Genomic DNA, 16,007 nt, shown 5'->3' on the forward strand with positions numbered 1-16,007 from the left:
GTTATCCCCATTTACCATATATTTAGCACATTTATGCAAACGGTTGTCGATTTTTTGTCAATGTTTTTTATTTTATTTGTATTGTTAAGTTATGTAAGTTCTGTTATACTAAATATTATATTTACACACAAAAAAAATGTTTATTATTTTTTTAAGAGAAAAAATCTATTTAGTAAGTAAGATATAATTTAAAACAACAATTAATAAGTAATTTTTCATATACTCGCGTGAATTGCTGTATTGTATTTACTATAGAACACCTAACCAAAGAAAATTTATTTTTTTACGGAAATGGTCGCTGAATAAGACCGATGAAACGTTTGATACCGTGATGAATGAGACCGATGACCTGATAGCTACCATGTCAAAAGGTATATAAACAATCCGTTACTCAACGGAGAAGTTGTTGATGGTAGCGCTGTCTATGACTGTAATAGCGAGGCATGCAAGCTTGGTGCCTACGACAAGAATCCTGACATTTGTTGTGACAGCGCTGAGCACAGATCTGATCATGTCATCGTGATTCCTGCCTGCACCCAGACGTTCAACCTGAACTGTGCTGATGGGGCCGCCTCGATGGGAGAGTACGAGCACCGAAAAACTTGCCAACAAAGTCTTGACCAAACCGACGTTTGTCCTGATACCAGTATCAGCAAGAGAAGCGCTGATGGTGGTGTAGATGGATTTGTTCACACAGGACGTTACCCACGTGCCCCACAGAAGATTATGCCGTGTTGGACAACCGGGCTTCCTGGGGGCTTACCGTGCATCGAGAAAGCCTGCTGAAGCAACGTGTAAGACCAACAGTCTTGATGCCCACTGCCATGACATCAAGTGCTGCGCTACTAGCCACGAGGCTGCGATCGGCGGCGACTGAGAGGAAGACCAGGCAACGTACACGACGTTCCCTCAACCACAGGAGGACCAATAGGTGCAGGAGAAAGCGACAAACACAGACAACGCAGATGGCTCCTTCGAGATGTCAATGGAAGCCCACTGCCGCTCCCACTGATAGACCCCCACCTGTGTCAATAAACCTCCATAGCCCATGTCGTGAGGTAGATTTTGTCCGGGACGGACAAATCTAAGAAGGGGGCAATGTAGTAACTCCAGTGGCTGACTGAAAGGTTTAATATATGTGCGGCCTACTGATACACACGACTCAGGCCAATCACACAGGTCCACGGGTCAACGGCTGTCGTTAAACAAAGGACAGTACTGCTAGTTCACGCAAATATGACCCATGTTGTGATCATGTGATCCAGAGCCTTCACGGACTAGAGACAGTGTGTGAAAAAGGACAGTAGAGTCCAGGACAGCAAGCTGTAAGGACTGTGTATTACAAAGTGAGTCCTCGAAAAGGTAGCTGTACGAGATAGAGAGACTTGTAGTGATTAGTTACGCAGTTCTGTTGTGTAACAAAGCATTTGAAGTTAGTTTAACCAATTGTGTTTATTGCCTATTGTTGATGTATTTGTCATTAAACCGCCACATTGTTTATTCAAGCTCTTGTTGTCAAGTTCTTGTGTTAGATGTGCTGTTGTGTTTAGCAGTGTTTGCAGAAGGCCTGATTTAGAAGATCGTAACAATATATATATATATATATATATATATATATATATATATATATATATATAAAATATGGCCCTAAATTGTTATATATATAATATGAACCTAACTTGTTTTATATATATATATATATATATATATATATATATATATATTGTAACTGTCAATGTGTCATCTTTATGTATTCTTATTGATTCGCAATGTTAACGTAATTCCAAATGAATCGTACCAGTCCGATTGACTTCGCAATATATATCTGTTGGAACCCTTTTTCAGATGCTTGATTGGAATATTATTGTATCGATTCTCGTATTGAGGCTCTCTGCAAACTGCACCACATGACACCACCAACTTAAAGAACTTGACAACTCAGGGCTCCGAAATAACATACAAGTTTAATGTTAAATAACTCACAGCAAATACTGTACAATTGGCAACACGTAACACATGCTGTACAAATATGTCTCCGTTAACATCCTAACCAACGTATCAACTCTTTCACAGGCCTCTCTGCTAAGTCCTGGACTTGTACTGGTTTCAACTATTCAGGACTAAATCTACACACTAAGTTCTTGTATCCGACGTATTCGCATACAACGATTGTCGTCTCGCTCTCTCGAGGTTTCTTGAAAGTACTTTGTAGTACACCACACCAAGCCGTCGTAATGCGCCTTACAGAACCTCACCGCTGAAGTATACTAAACTTAAGCCGTCTGTACTAAACAGTTTGACTCAAAAATCTTTTTAAATAGGGTCACCAGTGGCATTCAAGAAACCGATGAGAATTCGTTTAACCATTCTAAGTAATGAGATGAAAACAACTTGCGAAATTTTCATAAGTAGAATTTACTTTATATATACTTGAAACTTCGACAGTCATCTCAGTTGACTATCTCGGTTCGTTACGTTGGGTCGCTCGTCTAGCGCTTGACTGAAAAGAGTAGTTTTAATCTGACTGTAAACACACCCCTACCTCCGTCTGTGTCACCACCACAAGATAATAACAATATACTAAAAACGAAAGATTTTGTTTAGAAAACAAGATTGCAAACTCAGAGGCGGTCCCCATCGAAGACACCATTGTACCAATGGACCAGGAATATTTAAGCCCTAGTCTTCTTTTGATCGTTTAAATTTATAAAATAGTAAAATATCATTTTGAGTTATTTTTGTTTCACAAAATAAAAAAGCAAACAGAACAACACTTCGTCTTTTATAAGTCTCTTCTAACTCTTCAGGAATAAGTAGAGATCCGACTGATCACCTAAAAATAGAATGGAAACCTTCCAGACAGTGTCAGTGGCACCTGGTGTGGTAGCTCGGGTTGTTCCCTTAATATCAACTTTCATTAAATATGTTCTAATAAAATTATTGCTAGTAGGTTTTTTAAACAATTACAGTGAGATGATTACCTACTTTTATTGATTTTTATTCAAATATAAAATGGCTGTCAATTCCATATAAAATCCCAATGTTTAAGACATTTATTCCGATGTTATTGCAAATTTTACAATTATATGTAATTAAAATTAGAAACAGACTTAACATCACCTGAACAGTTTTTTTTTATAGCTTAAAACAGAAGTGGTATAAGGTTGTATGTTTTGATATTTAAACTTACACTACCATCTAGACGTGTCTAGGCATGTTCGGGCTTATATTTAGAGATTTTAATATAATTATCTTTTCCGATGTGTCTTCTTATGACCAGATAAAAAATATTTCAACTTGGTTGTTATCCCCAATATAATTTCAACCTGTACGTCCGGACCCTTAGCAGCACTATAAACGCTACTGCTCCCAGATACGTACTTCTCACCAACACTGTCGATTAATATATTGTACTATTCGAGCTAGGAAATTTTACAAAATTAGCACGCAAAATAACCAGTTTTCCTTGCTAACAGCATAGTGCACTATTACCCACTATTAGACCTACTAATCCTTATCATAATCTCTCTATCTACTTTATAGGTCTAGACCGTCTAGACTATAGCTCTAGAATATATCTTATCTTATCTTATATAATACAGACGTTACTTCAAAAAAGAAGATGATTACGTCATACACGTCATGCATTTAGTCATGCATATTAACCAATGACTTAAATTGTGCCAAGTCACTGGTTCTCTTGGCTAGCTCAGGCAACCCATTCCATGCTCTAATAGCACTAGGGAAGAAGGAGTATTTGTACAAATTTGTCCTAGCATATGGGACGAGGAATGTGCCTATAGAATTTATATAATCTAGAGCTATACTAGAACTAGAATATAGAATATATCTAGAGCTAGACTAGAACTAGAATATAGAATATATCTAGAGCTAGACTAGATCTAGAATTCTAGCCTAGCTCTAAATGTCGATATCTAGGTCTAGACCTACTATCTGGACTACGTTTAGAATTAGAATCTAGATTTTGGGTCTAGACCTAGAATCTAGACTAGATCTAGATTTCGAATCTAGACTAAGTCTAGATCAAGATCTTGACTTTATCCAGGATATATCAAGAATAGATTAGAATCTATATATATAATATAGGCTATATAACATAGATCTAAAATAGAATCTGTATGACTTTACAAGTTTAATCTTAAAATTACTAGAACTAGAGCTAGGCCAATATTATGTTCAGGATTAGATCTAGTAGGCCTTAGAATGGACAATAAAGCACTGTACGTTGTTCGCATTACATTTACTGCTTAATGTGACACTACAGTTTATATAATAAATCAATCTGCAACCCAAATGTGTAAGATGTTAAACTATTTCCTTAATAATTTTTAGATTTATATTTTGTTAAAATTGTTTAATACGTTTAAATCTAGATCTAAATCTGGCATCTATTGAATTCAATTTAAATTGTTGTCAAGTGTATCATGAAGATATGTCAAAACTACGAGTGGTTCGTTTTTTTTTTTTTACTTTCAACTAAAACAAAGTTTGTATTAAAATTATTTTTTTTAAAACAACATTGGAATCAGTATTCTATTTCATGAATTAGATAATAAATGAAATATCTATATTAATGAACCATTTATCCTTTTTCCATTGTAACCTTAGATGAAATTTTTTACACCAATGCGCGAATCTATTGTTATAACTCTGCCATGCGCACCGCCATCTAAGCTAGTGCAGAAGGTGCGCACTTATTTAGACTAGACTGAGACGGATGTTAACTAGTACGCTTTCCGCCAATTCTAGAGCTGATATGAAGATTCTGTGTTCAAGGCAGATGTCCAATGTGTTTGTCATGTCTCCGTGTCATTGAACATCTATGTCTCGTTGAGTTGCCTCCCTGCAGTTATTACATTGGTGTCAGAATCGAGCATATAGGCGACTCAACGAGAGGAGGTAGGTTTTGATCACATTGGCATCTTTGAAACAATTAGGCCAACTCTTAGTTAAAGAAATCAAGCAGGAACTTCGTTACCGATATCTGAAGCTTGGTGGTACCAAGGAGTTGCTTACAGGTCGTATCCGCAAGCCCTGATTGATGAAGATCCGGATACCTACCTATTTGAAATTAAACCGTAGATTAATGAGCTCGGTTGCAAGATACATGAAAGTAGTGATGCAATGTGTGAACAAATTGACAGTATGAGGAACAAAGTAGATAATATTTCCGCCCAAGTCTAGAACCGTGATGAAGATGCTGTGTTCAAAGCAAATGTCCCATGTGTTAGTCATGTCTCCATGTAAATAAACATCAAGTCTCGTTGAGTTATCTCCCTGCAGTTATTACACTATGAATGAAGCTTGATTTATTAATGAAGAAGTCTTTGACCTTTTTAAAAGGCTTAAAAGTTCGTATTAAAATTATTTTGTGAAGCAACATTTGAATCTGTATTCTATTCCACGAGTTAGTTAATAAATGGAAAATGTGTTTTATAATGATCCATTGGTGCATTTTCCAATGTGACCTTAGATGCAAATCTATGAATAAAGCTTGAATTATTAATGAAGAAGTCTGTGAGCTTTTTAAAATAATTATTATTCCAGAAGTTTTTCGTTTAGAAATGGTGTTTTTTTTGTTTGTAAAATCTGCTTGCATAGATTATTTTAAAAATAAAATGGTTCACTTTCGGAAAAGAAAAGAGTAGGCGTTGCATAAGAAAGTTGAATGATATCATGGTGTCCGATTTTCATTTTCTCTTTTAGTTTCTGAAATCGAAACGGGACGGACTGACAGACAGACGGAATGACGGACAGGCCACACAAAACTAATAGCGTCCTTTTGGGGGCCGCTAAAAGAAATAGGAATACATTATTATGTACAAAATTTACCCATTCGTGGAAAACTAAGACCTAATAATAAGTGATATTGATTATTAATTTTTAGTGCAACTCGCCACCCCAATGCCTTTGGCCTTTTAGTAACTTGGTGAAACGAAATGACTTGTTTAAGATACTATGAATGAGAGACTAACCATGCAGCAACTCCAAGATCCGTAAAACAACAATCAAGTAGAAAATCAATTAATCATATATGTTAAACCAAACTCAAAACTAAATCATTTTTATAACAACCAGAACATTACATACATTTGAATATTACAATCCTAGTAATATAACATTCAGCCTATATTGCTCATGAAAAAGATAATTTAACTCTTCGGGGGCAAAATTTCTGTAAGTAATTTTGTTATTATCAACTTTTCAAATGTTAATTTTTAGGCAGCATGTGAACGTTCGAATAGCTCCCTGGCTGAGTTTGAAGACGATAAAGAAGAATATTTATTTATTTCCTTGTTTAGTAAGTTATTGTGTTTCTTAATATGTTTCAGTCATAGGTCCAGCTTAAAATTTAAAAGTTTAATTGAATGATTACAATATGCTTTTAAAATTATTATTTGCTATTTTTATAATATTACTTTTTTATTTTTAAATATTTATAAATTTAACTCTAGCCCTAATCCTAACTTATTCCGTACACTATATGTTTGTATATGTCAGATTTAAAAAATAAACAGACAGCAATGAAAAATCTGTATACATGCATGTTTAGTTTAATATATTTTGTATCATAAGTAAAAAAAAAATCTATACAAGTCACACTTTCTCTGAGTGGTAAATAGCTTCAGGGGTTTCAAGTTAAATCTAAATAAAGGCTGGTTATAAACTTCGGGATTTGAAAATGCCCTTATGCCCATCATATTCTAAACATCTAATAGTTACATTGCATTAGTTAGGGGAAGCAAAGGCGATTGGTGGTTTTGCTTTCGTAAATATCTTCTCAAAGCCGTCGGCCATAATAACAAATGACCTTAACATTATTAGCACTAAAATTGAACAGTATGATAAGGGAACATCAACCTTTACTGTAGTAACAAAGAGCTTTTATAAGACTTCTTCTTCTTCATCGTTCTCATTGTTATGTTGGAGTGTTCAGATGACTAGACCAATAAATGAGATGAACTGCGCAGTGGTTTCCAAATCAGTGAGCTCTTCATATAGTTTTCTTTCTATTGGGGTGATAAGGGGCCAATGTCTTATACGGGCCTCTTGGTAAAGTGAGCAGTTTTGGAGGACGTGGTCGGCATTTTCTGGTGATACTCCACACGGGCAGATTTCACTGGCTCCAATTTTGAGCTTCCGGTACATGTGTTGTCGCATTCTGTTGTGTCCGGTCCTGAGTCGAAAGATTAGACGTTGGTCTTGTCGGGATAGCTTATAGTAAGCGTCATCTTTCTTGTGATTTGGATGGGAGCTCGTCCATTTCTCATTTATTTTCTTCATTTCCTCTGGATAGAGTGCAGAGTTTATTGGTGAGTTTATAAAATTTAAACAGTTAGTGTTATTTTGTGTACGTACTTCATAATGTATGGTCAGTGAAACAAGAGTTAGTAAACAGTGAAGATACGTGAACGAGGTTTGAGAAATTAAAAAAAAAACAACCTCGTGACAGCTTTTTAAATTTGTATTACATTCTGAACACCGAGCCCTTCTCGTTAAAAAATGATCTAGCAATTTAAACGATATTGATTTCAGCCGTTTTTTGTGAAGAAAGACCATTTACAAAATGTAGATAAATCGAAGATATACTAGTTACAAGACTTCTCATTGGGTGTACTCAGCATATCTCTGTGTTTTTGATTCACCTAGCATCTAATTTTTGGATTGGCGTGTACGACTATAAACCTGAGCAGTCCTGGGTTTGGATCAGTGACAACAAAACAGTCAACATGTCGTATTGGAATAATCATCCAGAATTTATCGTCAACGAAACTTGTGGACTCATTTTGTATGCACAAGGTCTGAGAATCGGTGATAGACGTTGTGATTCACCAGAATACTATATATGTATGAGTTTACGTAAGTATATATTTATAGCTAAATTTACATCATTAATTTTTTTTTTTACTACTCTCATAATATATATCTAATATAGAAAGTAGAATGTTTGTCGTATGTGTGTATGTATGTCTGTATGTCCCTGTATAGAAATAAAAACCGCTTGACCAGTCATGGTAAAACTTAGCAGAAATGTTCATTGGGTACCATCTTAGACCGTAGTGTATGTATTGTGGCCCTACAACAAACTTAAGACCCTCAAAAAAAAAAGACCAACTCTATTACAGCTATAGTATTTTATGGATCTAGGCCAGGGGTGGGCAACCTTTTTGGATCGAGGGCCGCATTTCTTTAAATTTGGGAATGGCGGGCCGCATATGTATATACAACTTAGAAAGATTCTCTAGCTAACTTTTAATTCATAGTTACACTGTATTATTTTCATGTTTCTTTCTTACTACACTCCACGTTAAGGAATTACAAGAAAAGTTAGCAATTTTTGAAATCGATTAATTTTTTTAAAATTGCTGTTGTCTTTTTATATTACAATAACCCACTAATATACAGTTGTACTTAATGTGCAGTATTTTACTTTTTACACTCGTGCATAATGTTCCGGAACTGTGGAACTAGCTTACTAGTTGTTACCCTTGTGACTGCTGTCAAATTACAGTCAGTCAATATCGACCAGTAATTATACTTGTTTAGTTTCACCCCACCCAAAATATAATGCTTGTTCACTGGATGAGACAATATATGTTCCGGAAGTTAAATGTCGGGACCAGCGAAACTTGATCTTTTGGAGCATCACCAGAGAATGCTGACCATGTCCTTCAATGGTGCATACTAAATCAGAGATCCGAACAGGACTCTGGGCAAAGGCGCTAAATGATGAGCTAATTGTATTGAAAACCGGTTCTTGAGGTCTTAAAATTTGCTTTTATAAATTGCAAAATTAAAGAATCTTAATAAGTGTTGTACTTTTTTAAAAAATCATTTCACTAGAAATAATTTCACCTTTCAGCAAAGGAAAATGACAAAACCTGTTTTCTTTTGCTTGCTTGTAGAAATGGGAAGGCCTTGTTTGAAAGATGTAACATCCATTTACATTTCATATGCAAGGGACTCATTGCAATAGCAATTATGAAACCTGAAATCTGTCTTCCTCTCTTCGTTAGAAGTATTGGTAACAAAGTCACAGTCAGTATCCTTCAAGTGACATAACAATTTCTTCCTTCAGATTTTATATTCTTCTCGTTTACCTTGCCCATGCTATGATAGAGGATATATTGGATTCGAAAATACCTGTGGTTGAAACCTAATTCTACCTAGCTCTAATAATTTTAATTACTATGATTTCCCCAATTCAAAATTTGAAATTTTATGCAGCTTTGTGCAAACTTTCCTGTTTAAAGTTTATGGTTGGAGTATTTGAAAAAAAAACCCACACCATTTTACTCAGTCAAAGATCAAGCTCCATCAGTTGTCCCCCTTGCCATCTTGTTCCAAGCAGACCCAACATTCAACACAGTTCTTCATAGCATTGAATAAAACTGATCAGAGATTGTGTCTTGAATTGAGTGTATTGATGTATAGCCAATAAGCATAGTCTTCGTTTGCTTGAAACTTTTTATAATGACAGTTTCAATAATTTATATTTATATTATTGTTAATATATTTGCATTTTTATAAGTATATACTGTGGGCACACCTGACTTCTGTAGGTGTCGGCGGGCCGCATAAAACACTCCGGCGGGCCGCATGTGGCCCGCGGGCCGTAATTTGCCCACCCCTGATCTAGGCCATGTTTACAATATTGACATGAGAAAAGATCGAAAGGATTTAGATCTAGATCTACCTTTAAGAACTAAACTTTGCACTTATGTTGTTTTTTTTTAACACATGAAAATACAAAATATCGTTTATTGATTTCATTATTTAATAAGATTAACCTTCAAATTTGTGATTCAAAAGCATTTTTACATTTATTCGTTATATATATCTGCGAATTTAGACATCCCGATGCACATTCTTTCATTAGACATTACCAAATGGTTACACATTAACAAATCTCTCTACTTCGTCTATTCCTAGGTCTAAAACTATTATTGAACTCTAAGATGATAAAACTTCTTTTTGCAAAGATAGTTTTATGCTTTAACACATGAACATATTAATCATAGTCCATTTATTTCATATTTTAATCAAATTAACATTCAAATTTGTTTTTCTAAAGCATTTTTAATACATTCGTTCGCTGTTCGCTAAAGCTGCGTAGCCGTGTTGAGATAAACCTATATTTATTCATGAAAAATGGTCACGCATGCGCAGAGCAAAGCCAATTTTTAACTCTAGATTAGTGTAGATTTAGATCTATGTCTACCTCAAGATCTACTTTATACATTAACACATGAACATACAAAATTAATTCTATTCATTTCACATTTTAATCAAATATATGTAGGCCTACAAGCAAATGTTTTAATTTGAAAAAATGAATTTAAGTAGATTAGCTATTTTGATTTGAATGCTTTATTCATACTATTTTCACATTTACACATTCGCTTTATTTATTTTATTATTAATTCGTTTAAATTTTTTTAAAACACTCTCAGTGACTATGTCGACAGTAATAGGCAAATAAAGACACGCGGGTCGCGAGTAAAATATGTCTAGTACACACACACATAAATATATATACATTGTTATAACCTTGCCATGCACACCACCATCCAAGCTAGTGCAGAAAGAAGTTGCGCACTATCAGTGACTAGACTGGAAGGATGTTGACATTAGAGAGAGAGAACGAGTTCCGCCCAAGTCTAGAGCTGATGTAAAGATGCTGTGCTCAAGACATGTTGTTCTACCTGTATTTCTGATGTCCTGTAAATAAACGTCTATGTCTCGTTGAGTTTGCCTCCCTTCAGTTATTACAATATATATATATATATATATATATATATATATATATATATATTAGCCAGATATTACCCACTGCCCGCGGTTCTTAATTGGCATATCACTCTTATACTCACTGATTTAGTGTATTAGAAAGAATTAAACGAAATAATAATGTTAGAACCGAAGCGAATGGGTGAATGTCAAAATATTCTAAATGGGGATAATAAAATTGCTATTAAAATAGTTAATCGATCTAAATAATATTTTTGTATAGTCTGTGTGTCAGTCTGTCTGTCATGTTTTAATTTTTCCTCCAAAACATCACACAATTTTAATATTTTTAGTTGGTTGTTCTGGATGTTTTTGTGAATCGCATATGTCAAAAGTTCGAAGTATCTAAGTTTTTTTTTTAATCAAAAAACATTTTGAGGACTAATAATTGATGAAATTTTTATTTAAAATACTTAAATTTTTTGTTTCCAATAGGACTGATGATATCATCGATTTTAGGTTATTTTTTTTTTACATTTTGTAAATGTAATTGTTAAATGGTTGTAAAAATCACCTATTAATTAAACTTATTTACAATGTTTGTTTGTTTTTTTGCAAAAAAGTTCTAAAAAGGTTGTTTTTGGATATTTTATTAAAAAAAAGTATATTGATGATTGATGGGAATCTCTCATATTTACACACAAATCTCTAACCAAATAGTAAAAAATATCTAACTTCTTATCTTATCTTATAAAATACAGACGTTACTAAAAAAAAAGAAGATGAATACGTCCTACGAATTATGCATCTAGTCATGCGTATTAACTTTTACGTCTTATAATGTGATGAAACGCTTTAGCAATAAACCAACACCAAAAGGACAAAATCATAATCTTAATGACACTGTAAACATAATTTTGTTTTTTATCCTCCATCGAGGTACTCTACTCCCTTCAACACGCATTCTAAATTCTCTGTAACATAGAGAACCATAATGTAATAAAACAACATCATACACAGTGACATTTTAATACCAATTCAATTCTAACATTAAATAATATTTGTATTCATCAATTGTAACATTAACTATCACAATAATAATTGTTATTATGAACAATTGAATCAACGTTTTGTAAAATGTATCTATAATGTAATCATATTTCTATCAATATTGTGCTAAATAGAGCTGTATCACATTTCATTAATACCACTCCCTACCCATAATTCATTTAAAATCCATACTTGCTCACTTATTATTGTTGTGTGCACTCACAATTTGACTATTCTCTGTGGAATATCTATTACAATTAGTGCCAGAATTTTCTCACAAATGTCAACACAATAAAATAGTTTTGTTAGTAACAGAATGTACGTAGTTATATACTATTCATTTTTCTATATGTCTTTCCAACCTAAGTACAGCGTGATAATGTATCTGCTACAACATTTTCTTTCCCTGGTATTGTCTTGACCTCAAATTTATAGTCCATCAGTTGTAATGCCCACCTAGCAATTCTATTATTACCACATTTATTTAAATTAATGAATGCCAACGAGCATTATCAGTCCACAATTGGAATTTAGCCCTACCAGATAAAAGCATAGTTCTGTAATGCACCAAACATTGGGCCCTCCTTTTGAATAGTTGCATAGTTTAACTCTGCCAAGGTTAGTTTCCTGCTTACATAAAAAACAGAGTGTGTAATTTCATTATATTCTTGCATCAAGCAACCTCCTATAGCTATGGGTGAAGAATCTGTTAACAAAAAAAATTATTTAGTAATAAAAGGCGAATTAATATATATTTTAACATTTCCCTTTCTTTGTAAGATTTGTAAGAGGTGCAATCATTTCTGCAAAATTTAGAACGAATTTTCTATAAAAATTACAAAGACCTGAAAGACTTTAATTTTTTTTTTTATTTGGTACAGAAATACCCAATATTTTTTTTAAACTTATTTTTGCAGTGGTATAATTAATTCATTTTTTATGTTGTATCCCAACAAGGAATTTCGCTAGCGGCCCCCAAAAGGGGAAAAGACGCTATTAGTTTTGCGTGGAGTCTTGTCCCGTTTAGATCTCGTAAACTAAAAAAAAGATTTATAGGCTATGTTTTAGTCCTTCTTCATAAGTGGATTGTTTTTTAAAACCTTTTGTCTCTTTTATTTGGCAAATCATAATGGGATAACAGCTGTCGTATCTACAACTACATCTTCAACATCTGAGGCACCAACCACAACAACCACATCTACAACTGAGGCACCAGTGACAACTACCACTTCTACAACTGAGGCCCCAGCCACAACTACCACCACTTCTTCTAAAGAAACGATATCAATAAGCTCACCAAAAACTAATCTAGCTACTACTATGAGTACTATCACCAACACCACAAATTCTCAAATTGGCAATACACTTGAAACCAATACAAAAAGTACAGGTATGATATTAAAAGCTTTGCCAATGCTTTTATCCTTAAATCTTGTTATTTTTGTAATTTGAAATTTAACTTCATTGTTTTAACTTTACAGCCTTTCATTAATTTCTAAAACTATTGTTCGGGCTTGTTTTTCTGTGTATCTAATTGTATGTTGAGGGCGCTGATTATTGGAGTTTGGCTTTCTAGCATCGGGGCTCGGGTTTGAATCTCGTTAATGTTTTTGATTTTGAATTTCGAAATTTGTCATGCCCACATGAGTCTAACAATAATATGTGTCAGTATCTGACATAAGCTGGGGTAGTAAAAGCGGTTGATTGTTGCACTTGCGACATGACTCTGTTGTTCACCGATGGCCATCGAATCAGATTTCAACATCTTTTGCCCTATAGATCGATACGACTCAATAAGACGCCTAACATTTATTTTTTTAAACCTTAACTCGAGTTTTACTAACTTCCGTTTTAACATTGTCCAATAAATCCTAAATTGATTGTTATAGAAATTAGTATTTAAATTTATGTAATCCTTGGTGAAGTAGCATATATAAACAAAAATGCAATTTTTATCATTACAAATTAGTCAACTTCTTTAAATTGAAATTACTATTGCTATTATTAGGTATGTATACTTTCGTTTAATAAAATAAGAAAAATATATCCATGAAGTTTTTTTTTTTTTAATATTACTGAATACGACAATAGTATTTACAACTTGATTATCTTTGTAGAAATATTAATATTTAAGCAAAATGTATTCTTGCAGTAATTTATGTATAGCTGTTCATTGGTTTTGTTCACAATCATAATTTTATATTTTAGCCTTTAAGATCACAAAAATGTCTACAAATAAAGAAAGTTTTCTTTATTTAAATATGAGCCCATTGCTTTATATTTATTTTATGTAAATTGAGTGTTGATTTTGACTAACTGTAACATATTTATTTTGTATTTCAATAATACTTATACAAAAATGTATTAAGGATTCATGCAATCAAACTTTATTACAGTAATTTAGCTGGTGCGACGAGAACGTTTTTGGAAGCTTGAAGTGTAGAAGAAAAAAAGAATAAATATTTTTTTTTATTTAACTTTTTTTGTAATAAAACATATTGCTGAACTAAACTATAGATTAAATATTAAACTTTCTGTCCAGCCTCCCACTAAACATTTTTGAAAATTTTACGAATATATCTAAATATAGCTCAAATGATAGGTCAGATTCTTACCGCAAGGTCTGTGAAATTCATAGGATATTATTAATCAATTGTCACTTCCCTGGTGAATTCTCATGGTTCACAAAATAAGGACAGTTTTACCTAGCTCAAATCAGGTCATGTGTTACCACTCTTAGATGTCAGAGAGAGAGAGAGAGACAGACAGACAGACAGACAGACGCCTATTAAAAATTATTTCAAGGCTACATAGGTTAACTTTAAAAACAACAGTGTATTGAGATGTCACGGTTCTTTATTCTAAGGGGAAGATATAAAAGGAGGAGTGTTAGCTTGGGACGAGAGAGAGAGAGAGAGAGCTAGAAAATTAGACTTAGAAGTCGCTAGTGTTAAAAGAAAATGGTTATTAATTTTACTGATCATTATTACTGTATCCTGTATCTGCTTTATATATCTACTGTACATATATTTATTGTTTCAAGTTGGAGTTAAAAGAATTAAACTTTTGAAAAGTATATCAGCACTTTGTTTCTTCATTGATTATTAAAGTGTTTACATTTTACTTAATTCACAAGTGTATGTCATACAATTCATCAAATCGAATAAGCATAATAAACACGTGACAGATACAAATATCAAATGTTCACATATAATAAGTTTGAACATAAACACACATTAAAAAAAAACATAGATATGTGATAAATTTAATACATAATAACAATACATCCATAATGTGTTTATGACATGCGGCGCAAATGGCCAAATGCGAAAACTGCCTCACCAAAACACAACTATGCCAAAACGGCTGCGCCTAAATGAAATAAAGAGAATACACGAAGTAAGGTAAGAAAATGAAAAGAGAAAAAAATGGAAAAGATTTTCAAAGACAAAAAGAAAATAACGTCATGGACGCCTTGTAGAAAAAGCGCAGCTACTAATCTCAAGTAAAAAGTTAGGGTATGTATGTATGTCCCGCATAAAAATCAAAACCAATTGACCAAATTTTGATAAAACTTTACATAAATGTTCCTTATGTCAAGGGGGGCACCGTAGTGTGGGGTTAAATTTTTTTCCTTTAACAAACAGAGGGCCCCAAAAATACAAATAGCTAAATTTATCTTTTTTAAATTAAAGACGAAACATTAAAAACCGATCAAGTAAACTCGTTTTCTCAGTATTTTATATTCATATTTCGTCCATCGTAGTTCGAAAAAATAACTTTAGTGTGCACAAGTGACGTCCTTTTAGTGCACATGTGGTTATGTTGAAGTGCACATGTGGTTATGTTAAAGTGCACATGTGGTTATGTTGAAGTGCACATGTGGTTATGTTGAACTGCCCAAGTGGTTATGTTGAAGTGCACATGTGGTTATGTTGAAGTGCACATGTGGTTATGTTGAAGTGCCCAAGTGGTTATGTTGAAGTGCACATGTGGTTATGTTGAAGTGCACATGTGGTTATGTTAAAGTGTACATGTGGTTATGTTGAAGTGCCCAAGTGGTTATGTTAAAGTGCACATGTGGCTATGTTGAAGTGCACATGTGGTTATGTTGAAGTGTCCAAGTGGTTATGTTGACGTGAACATGTGGTTATGTTGAAGTGCACATGTGGTTATCTTGAAGTGCACATGGGGTTATGTTGAAG

This window comes from Biomphalaria glabrata, chromosome 5 (genome assembly GCF_947242115.1).
Source record: "Biomphalaria glabrata chromosome 5, xgBioGlab47.1, whole genome shotgun sequence".
In the NCBI taxonomy this organism is placed as follows: domain Eukaryota; kingdom Metazoa; phylum Mollusca; class Gastropoda; family Planorbidae; genus Biomphalaria; species Biomphalaria glabrata.